Here is a 10,376-nt window from a genome sequence, read left to right on the forward strand (position 1 = left end):
TAATCAATAGAACAGTTTAAGCAGATGTTGACTTCAGTTGATCAGTTTATGCGGATTTCACTGTAAAGGGAAATTTGACTTTTTTTTTCTCATGAATTAAAGAAACAAAGTTAATCTTTTCAATAAAGGCATTTATTCTGACCCAAAGTTTAGAGTTTAATTTTAAGCAATTAAATTATAAGCACCAGGCTCACTCGTTTTGAGACGATAGGTCACTTAATTGACCCATTACGTCCATTTGTTACTGAACAGACTGACACACAAGTAACACACACACATGGTTCACGAGACAGCGCAGCCATATTCATTCATATCGGACGGAACTAACCGAATAATAAAGAGCTAAAAGTAATTTTTTACAGAACTAGTTAGGAAAACCAAAGGCTCTTTCTCCTCAACGGAACCGTTTAATTTGGGCTCACATTTTAAGCACCAGACTCACCACGGGTGTCATACCGTGTTCATTTGCGTCATGTCCCGTCCTACATGTTAAATGTTGCTGTTGACCAGGGACCCCTTGTAAAGCGCTTTGAGCACATTTAGTGGATATTGCTCTAAATAAAGCTCAATTTAAATTAAATCTATTTATTAAAAATACCTTAAAAGACAGACGGACCAGAAAATAACCCATTCAACCACCCTGAGAGTCAGGACAGAGTCAAATCAAATCGCTTAGGTCAAAAAGAAAACAAAAACAAATTTGAGCTTTCATGTACCGCAATATCCACTAAACGTGCTCAAAGCTCTTTACAAATGGTCCCTGACCAACAACAACACGTAATATGTAGAGCGAGACATGACGCCTTTTAGGATAGATTAGAGGAGTTTTTATCCAGACAGAGACAACGTTGTCAAAGACCAGGTACTCATTTTACACCTGAGTACGATGAGAGAATGTGAGTAAAGAGCCTTTTCCTCTATGCGCCGCCAAGCGAGGCTCGAACCCAGGACCCTCCAATCCGAAAGCGAGTGTCATACCACTAGACCACATCACCGCACGGTTAAAGGTTTTAATTAAAAATAAATGCGTTATCTAAAATAGGCGGCCATTGTCTTTGCCTTTGGACCCAGCGATCTTGAACTTATGTAATTATGAGGATGTTTCTCCCAACCGGTCTATAAATTGATTGGCTAATAATACACGGCGTTTTTATCACGTAGGTTTTCTCACTCGCTATAAATAGAGTTGATGTCATTTCTGTTGTTGATACACTGATATCCGACAGGGAAGAAAGCAGGAAGTTTTAGGTCCGTCAGTTTGAGGTCACGGCGTCACGAAAGATGTACTGGGAAATAATAATAATAATAATAATAATAATAATAATAATAATAATAATAATAATAATAATAATAATAATAATAATAATAATAATAATAAAATTAATAATAATAATAATAATAATAATAATAATAATAACATAAACAATACCAGCAGAACCAACAATGAGAGAGAGAAAGAAAGAGAGAGAAATATATAAATATATATACTCTCTCTCACACACACACACACACACACACACTGTGTGTGTGGGGGGGGGAAGAGAGAGAGAGAGAGAGAGAGAGAGAGAGAGAGAGAGAGAGAGAGAGAGAGAGAGAGAGAGAGAGAGTCATAATTTGATTTTCATTCCATTTCATTTTAAATTCATGGTAATCATACTCAGTAACAATATTCACGTCATCATCGATCAAAGTGAGTGGTTATTTCAATGTTTTTCTTGGTTCCATCGGTACTTTTTATTCTTCATGCTGTCTAGAACTTTTCATGTCTTGTGATCAGAATGTGTAAAAGTCAAAACATTATCAGATTTATATTTTTTTTCCCTCTGGATACGCTTTTATGCTCGTCGGAGAAATATTTCATAAGGGCGTCCGCCATTATTCCGATAGTTTAGAGCCAGTTACTAAGTTACCATGCGTCATTACGAGGGAAGTGACGTTACGACTGTTGAAGCGTATTACTCATAAACGCGGATGGCAAAAAACAATAACAAAGACCAAATTGACGTCAACTTCGATCTATCTATATCATATATGCATAAATCTTAGGTATAAACTACATCCAGTACTTTATAAATTGGTAAATATTGTGTGTGTAACATGTGTTGCAAGCGGACACAATTTTGTTTAATGTATGTTTAGTGTTGATGTTAGTGTGTATGTGGTTGTGTGTGTGTGTGTGTGTGTTGTATGTGTGTGTGTGCTTTCGTATGTGTTTGCACATGGTTGTAAGTATGTGTGAACAGCAGGTGGGGTATGTTTTCCGTAATGCTGTCATGAATTACGTATTCAATTAACCATTCCTGAGGAAAATTATGTTATTTTAAAACGGCCAAATATGAAGTGGATTAAGACTCGTTAACATCAACATTATAGATAGTTTTAAGTTGACGTCACTCAGGTCTTTGTTATTGTTTTTTGCCATCCGCGTTTAGGAGTACTTCTCACTAAATTGTATAGATAGTATGCGCTTGGCTAAGAAGCTCATAACATTGCCATCCGGAAGTATATCGGACCAACACACAAGACTGTGTGTATCCATGAACGTTTATAGTCAGGTTAATACAGTTCAGTGAGCATTACTCATAAACGCGGATGGCAAAAAAAAAACAATAACAAAGACCTAAGTGACGTCATCTTCGAACTATCTATAGATAGAATAAAGATGACGTCACTCACGTCTTTGTTATTGTTTTTTTGCCATCCGCGTTTGTGAGTTATTCTCACTAAACTGTATTAACCAGACTATAAATGTTCATGGTTACACAGAGTTTTGTGTGTTGGTCCGTTATACTTCCGGATGGCAATGTTATGAACTTCTTCTTAGCCAAGTGCATACTATCTATAAACCAGACTATAGATAGAATGCGCTTGGCCAAGGAGTTCACAACATTGCCATCCGGAAGTATAACGGACCAACACACAAACTCTGTGTAACCAAGAACTTTTATAGTCTGGTTAATACAGTTTAGTGAGAACAACTCACAAACGCGGATGGCAAAAACAATAACAAAGGCCTGAGTGACGTCATCTGCATACTATCTATAGAGAGTTCGAAGATGACGTCACTCAGGCCTTTGTTATTGTTTTTGCCATCCGCGTTTGTGAGTTGTTCTCACTAAACTGTATTAACCAGACTATAAAAGTTCATGGTTACACAGAGTTTGTGTGTTCGTCCGTTATACTTCCGGATGGCAATGTTGTGAACTCTTTGGCCAAGCGCATACTATCTATAAAAGTTCATGGTTACACATAGATTGTGTGTTGGTCCGTTATACTTCCGGATGGCAATGTCGTGAACTTCTTAGCCAAGTGCTTACTATCTATCGGAAATACAAATTGCAAGTTAATCTACTGTGATAGGTTTTATGATTGCCTCATACTCTATACTATTCAAACCGACAAACCAATGGTTGTGTCGCAAATCAATGGTTAACTAGTCAAGCAATTACACATATCACGGGAATGTGATTGTGACCGACCCCCCACCCACCTCTCTCTCTCTCTCTCTCTCTCTCTCTCTCTCTCTCTCTCTCTCTCTCTCTCTCTCTCTCTCTCTCTCTCTCTCTTTCTCCCCCTTTGTTCTGTCCAACCCGCAAGTAAACAATAGGATTGATGATTTTTGTTGACAAAACTAGGGTTACACATTGCAAAACTATTACTCACAACACACCACAACCGTAGCCACGCCACAACTCTGAGATACGATGTCTCATGTGTTTGTGTGAGTGTGTTTGTGTGTGTGTGTGTGTGTGTGTGTTTGCTTTTTTTTTTGTTTTTTTTTTTGTTTTTGTTTTTTTTGGGGGGGAGGTGGGGGGGGGGGGGGGCTTTATAATAATCATTTGGCCACCAAAAGGGATTGACTTTGATTGTCAACTCCTTCATTCATTAAAAGGAACGAAATTGACCACACTCAGCTATTTGTTATTGTTTTTAGCCAGCCATTAAAAAAAAAAGAAAAGAGTAGCTTTATCAATCAAACTATAAACGTTCAAGGTTACACTTAGTTTAGTGTGTTGTTGCGTTATATCCGGCTGGCGGATGTTGGGGGCATTTTGGATAAACGCATAGCATCAATACCCCACATCTGGTAGACAGTACATACCATACTCTGGGAAAACTAATATTTTAAAATTTCGCAAGAAAAGTCTTCCTTCAAATATCGATCGATTTAAACGACCCTCATCTTGGCACACAAAAAAACTCCCAAACACGGGCCTTCGCGAAGGCTTGTCAGATGGCCAGATTTCCTCGTGGCCAAACAGAACCTCACGTGACCAAACACTATTACACTCTGGACTCCCTTGAAAAACTCATCGGTTCTGACAAACTGAAAAAAAAATCGACTAAACTAGTAAAAAAAAATAATGTTAAAAACACTTTTAGTAAATATATTTTTGAAGAAATTAAAAATAAACATGTGATTTTCAGTGTGGCCAATTTTGGCAAAATTGGCCACGCACGTTGCCATCTGGCAGCCCTGCTTGCCAGGTATTGAAAGTCACTTCCTCACTTTCTTTTGACAAACTAAAATTAAGAAATTAAAGAAGAGAAAACGGAAAAAGAAAAAGGAAAAAAATCGTTTCCTGTGTTGATTTTATACTCCACTCCTCAAAGCAATAATTGCGTCTTCTCGTATCACCAACGGTAATCGCGTCCTACGCATTGTACTCGCAGTTAAATCTAAAACCAGCCATGCGTCACATTTCTAACATAAGAACATTCATAGTTATTTTAGTGTGTCTGGTAAAGAGAAACAAAAACATAACAATAACAACAAAAATAAACAAACAAACAACAACAACAACAAACCCAACAAAGAGATGTTTACTTCAAAAACTTCTCATAAATGAAATCGGTGCGAGGTATCGGTGTTGTAGTAAAGCTCCTCACTTCACCAAGGCCAATATATTTTAACGAAGATACTGTAAACTTAATAAATATAGACATTTAATAGGTATAGCTATTTCCTGGATTTAAACATGCTCAATGCGCTTCACAATGATTCATATATTCCCCCAGCAGGCCTTATGGGATCATATCCCCATCTTACACAGTACCAGTCGCCTGTTAGGCGTCCTTTTTCATACTAACGCTCTTACAATATCCGTCACTACCGATGGCCAGATTATCTATCTATCTATCTATCTATCTATCTATCTATCTATCTATCTATCTATCTATCTATCTATCTATCTATCTGCCTATCCATCTATCTATCATTCTCTTACTTCATTTATTTCTTTTTCTTTGTCTTTTTTTTTTTCCACTATTATTTGCTCCACTTTCACTCACCCTGTATCTCTTTCAACTTTCAAGCCGTATAAACACAAACTATTAACACCTACCTACGCAATCCGAAACGCCAGTCAGTCAGCCATGCATCACAGGCAGCGAGATCACAGGTCATACAAGCAGGTAGTCTTGTAACTGCATAAAGAATAAAGAAAAGAACGCGCCTCAGTTCGCCGTTCCCATCACAGATTTTTGTGGCTCCTATTATTACCCCCCCCCCCCCCCCCCCCCCCCCCCCCCCCCCCATCCTCGGCCGACCCAACACCACCCACGCCCTGTTCTAGTGATAATCCGTTTCCGGTCTCCTCTTCATACCCAATTGTTATTATGCATTCTCCCGTTACCATCCCTGTTCGAATCTTTTATCGCCTAGGTTGCTAGTAAATATTATTGAGTAAATTATCACACGCTTTAATGTGACCATAATCTGTAACCTGTTGACCCCTTAATCTATTCTTTAAAAAAAAAAGATTGAGCTGGGGGTTAAATATTATGTTGCACACAGTCCAGGTTAAATTTTTGCTAACGAGCATAAAATTACTGGCAAATAAAATAAAACAAATCAAAACTTGAGCTCTTATATATAGGGCAATATCCACTAAACATGCTCAAAACCCTTTACAAAGGGTCCCTGACCAACAGCAATAAGTAACATGTAGAACGAGACAAGACGCCTGTTAGGCGATAATTAATCAATTTTTTTTCCGACAGGGGCAACGCTGTTAAGGTCAGGTACTCATTTTACACCTGAGTACAGTGAGAGAATGTGAATAAAGAGCCATTTCCAAGGACTAAACTATGCGCCGAGCGAGATGAGTGCGTAAAAGCCTTTATTTCCCTGCTAATATTGCGGGTTCTCCACTTGTTAAAAAAAAAATATTATTAAATGCTTTTATGATAAACAGGTTCTCGTTTTACACCTGAGTGCGGTTAGAAGATGTGAGTAAAGAGCATTTTCCAAGGACTCAACATTGTGTCGTAAAGAGCGAGACTCGAACTGGGGGGAAACTAGTGGTCCAAAGGGGAGTTTCATACCACAAGTCCACAAAGCCGCACCTGTAGTAGTAGTAGTAGTAGTAGTAGTAGTAGTAGTAGTCCTAACCATAGCAGTCCAGAGACTGACTGACTGGGGGGCTAAGTCCTAATAGCTAGCCACACATCGCATAAATCTATTGTATTGTGATTCAGGCAATATTGAATAAGGCAATCGGGGGGGGGGGGGGGGGGGGGGGGGGGAGTGGAATGTGTGGGAGTATAACAGACACAGATATAACTTTATTCATAAGCCGCTAAAGGTTCCGCTTTGGGGGGGGTTGAGGTATGTCACTGGACTTCTGAGCTGTGGTCCAGGGTTCGAGTCCTGTGGTGTGGTTTGGCGGGCGCAAAGTTGAGTCCTTGGAAAAGGTTATTTATTCACATTTTCTCGTCGTACTCAGGTGTAAATGAGTACTTAACCCGTGAGTGTGTTATCTCTATCCCCCCCCCCCCCCCCCTCCCCCACCGACTCCCCAACAAAAAAATTTGCAACAGTGCCTCGTGCATTTAGTAAACATTATGTCATGTGTGCTTGATGGCGTCATGCCTCATCCCTAAATGGGATTGTTGGCTTGGGACTTGGGGAAACTTCAGCGTTTTGAGAACATATGCAGAGATGCCTGCTTGAAATTTCAAAAGTTCGTAGTTTCCAGGGCAAATAAAACAAGACATTTTAACTTAAAATAGCTTAGAAATAAACAATTTGCCCTCAGCATGACCCAAAAATGGTCCTGAAAAGTTCTGAATATAGTTTCTAAAGAACTTAACCTTCCTTCTCAACAAGATCTATTTAGTCAATGAGGCGAATGCGGTTCTGTAGCTGGAGCCAAAATTTAGGATTTCTACGAATGTTTCGTAGTACTAGACATGTCTGCATGTGGTGAGCAAGGAGCTTAAAGATGCTTTTATCGTAGAAATGACCAGAAATGGGAGATTTTATTTTTTTATCACTTTTAAAAAAAAACATGCCCATGACAAACACAAACAAAAACAAAAACAAAACAAAACAAAACAAAAATCACATCGAAAACAAAACAAACAAACAAACGAACCATATTCCATATATTATACTATTTCGGACTACAAAATTCATTCATAGCGACCAAATCACCCCCCTATATGTATAATACCGGCTTGATGCAGTGGGTCACAATTTGTGAATACATTACTTCACTATTGAAATAATATAATTTAAAAAGCTCTTTGTGTATGCCTCGTGCTGACTGTCTTTTCAAGCAATTTACCTCCTTTTTGCTTCATCTCCTCCAAACCCCCCATCCCCCATCCATTCGCACACACGAAATAAGAAAGACAAATTGAAAAAAAAAAAAAAAACCAACGAAACAGGCCACAGATTTAATCATTGTAATGGTGAACGTTTAACATAAAATCAGTATCGCTTTTGTCAGGTTACGTAAGGCCTAAGGGGCTCCGTGTCAGACCACACGTATCGAGTGACCTGTCGGCTGTAGGTCAAGAGTCAAGAGAGACACAGCTGCTAAACACTGACAAAACTCCTAAAAAAATTTGAGCCAGAAAACTTACTTCACAATAGTATTGATGGTGTATGCATTTAGGTGAGTAATTAGTATTTATTCACAAACATTCGCCAGCCGGGTATAAGGTACCAACACACAGAACTATAATTAAAACATAAACATTTATAGTCTGTCTAAAAACAAGAACAAGAGTGGTGTCTTCTTTCTTCTCTTATATGTCTTTGTACAGGAGTCCCGCTTCGAAGATGAAGGTACTCGTCTTTTTTAGTTCTAGCCGGCCGAAAAGTTGTTGTTTTTTTTGTTGTTTTTTTTTTTTTTTTTTTTTTTTTTTGGGAGGGGGGGGGGTTATGTAGAGAAGTTACAGAGGGTCATATTATTATCTCTTCTCTATGGGTTGAGTATTTTCAGCATCGCTAAAGGAAATGCTCTGCACCTTCCTCCTCCTCACCACATGAGCAGGCCGGTGACTGTGTCAGTTTCATTCGTCTGTGCATATCTATAATATGTGATCATTCGCTCAAACGTATTAGTGGGTTGGTTAAGATGTGAAATTGGATTTATAGCCAAAATTCAGACTTAATGAGTTGGCGGTGACTGTGTCAGTTTCATTCGTCTGTGCATATACTATAATATGTGACCCTTCGCCTCAAAACGGTATTAAGTCGGGTTGGTTAAGATGATGAAAATTGGATTTATAGCCAAAAATATCAGACTGGTGTTGAGTTTGTATGTTTTATTGAGGAGAATGGATACCATATTTTTGGGTGCTAATGCCAACAATTTAAATTTTTGACCAGTTTAACATTTAATTCAGATTTTAAGCATCTGGTTCGTTCCGACATAATACTGTTTTGAGACGATGGGACACATATTATATGCTTTTTAAAGTGACGTCAATTTCGTTCCTTCTATACTGATCGCTTAAGCTTAAACCCTGTCAAGTTTGTTTTTTTGTTTTTAAATCCTGGTCTTGGTTCTAAGATTTCTCTTCTGTCTTTTTTTGTTTTCGTTTTGTTTGTTTGTTTATTGTTGTTGGGTTGTTTTCTTTCCCCCTGATAAGTTTGGAGCTTAATCCTTTGATAAGTTATTTGCCGTACTCTGGAAAAAAACAAAACAAGCAAAAACAAACAACAAGGGAAAAAAACCCGCAATTTAAAAAAAATGTGGCCAGAAAACTCGTCCTTCAACAATCGATGAATTAAAATGACCGACTTTTTTTCTCGTCAAATACTCTCCTGCCTGGAAGTGCCAAGCTTGTGAGCTTTTAACTAGATGAGGATCATTTTAAACGATCGATATTTGAAGGACGAGTTTTCTGGCCAAAATTGTTTCATTTTATTGTTTTAGGTTGTTTTTGTTTTGTTTGTTTGTTTGTTTGTTTTTTTTTGTTTTTTTTTTTTTGTTTTTTGTCTGGATTATTATGGCAGTTATGAATGAATTTTGAAGTACTGAAAGTTTTCTGATCAAAACGTATAAACGATGTTTAGTCTATGAATGAAGGACAGACAGCAACGATGGATAAATAGGTAAATCCTACTTGACCGTATCGTGACCTATTTCATCCAGCCAGTTGTAACACAAGGGTCTTTGGTTCAAGTTTAAACAACACTGACCCAGATTTGGTCTTTGGTAGGTATGGGCTGGGCTGTCATTAATTAAACATTCCCTTCTTCTCCTTCTCTCCTCACTCCCACACCCTTACTCAACTCTTTTTTGTTCACCTTTTGTGTGTGTGTGTGTGTGTGTGTGTGTGTGTGTGTGTGTGTGTTTGTTCTTTTTAAAGTAAGTTTTTTTTTCTATTTCTTGTATTCAATCAACTTTTCTGTCTCCCACCCTCAACTTCCTCTTCATGCTTTTCTTGGTCTCCCCCCCCCCCCCCCCCCCAACCCCTTCTTCTCCTTCTTCTTCCCATTATTCTTCCCCCACCCACCCACCCACGCACTTACTTACACACACACACACACACACACACACAAATAAACACATTCTTTACCTTCTTTAATAATCCCTTCCTCCTTCCTCTTCTTATTTCTCCTCATCATCGTCACTGTGTCCTCTTTTTTCTCCTACTGGTTCAAACTGGTTGTCTTCATCTTCGTCGTCGTCCTACTTCTTCGCTTCTCTTCCTCCGTGGACCAATTCAGTTTTTTACAATTCAATATTTTAGAGGAGTGAGTTTTAAATAAAGATCAAGCTTGTTGAACGTCCTGCCAAAAAAAAATTAAAAATAAAAAGAAAAGAAAAAAAATTTAAAAGAAAACGTAATTAAAAAATAAACATACAGCAACAAATAAACCCCCCCCCCCCCCCCAAAACAAAGGATGCAAACAAGCAAGCAAACAAAATGTATGACACTATACAACAATGTATATTCCCATTGTTTATTCTAACAAAAGAGAGGAGGAAAAGTGGTTGAAAATCTCACAACCCCAGTACGTATGTGGTTTGTTTGTTTTGTTTTGTTTTTGTTGTTGTTTTTGTTTGTTTGTTTGTTTGTTTGTTTGTTTTTTTTATTTTTTTTTTTTTAAATTATTTTCTTTGGTGGGGGGG

The 10,376-nt window shown here is 38.1% G+C and overlaps 1 long non-coding RNA gene across 1 annotated transcript; it reads right to left on the bottom strand.

Annotated features, from left to right (window-relative positions):
* Positions 1 to 116: 116 nt before the first annotated feature.
* LOC144979305 (uncharacterized) lies at positions 117 to 10,033 on the bottom strand. The gene is made up of 3 exons (XR_013646659.1): positions 9,820 to 10,033; positions 5,346 to 5,427; positions 117 to 1,286 (listed from the first exon to the last, which is right to left on the bottom strand). It is a non-coding gene; the product is annotated as an uncharacterized LOC144979305 (long non-coding RNA).
* Positions 10,034 to 10,376: the final 343 nt, after the last annotated feature.

This window comes from Berghia stephanieae, chromosome 9, assembly GCF_034508935.2.
Source record: "Berghia stephanieae isolate SIO BIC M18660-M18661 chromosome 9, UCSD_Bste_1.3, whole genome shotgun sequence".
Taxonomy (NCBI): domain Eukaryota; kingdom Metazoa; phylum Mollusca; class Gastropoda; order Nudibranchia; family Aeolidiidae; genus Berghia; species Berghia stephanieae.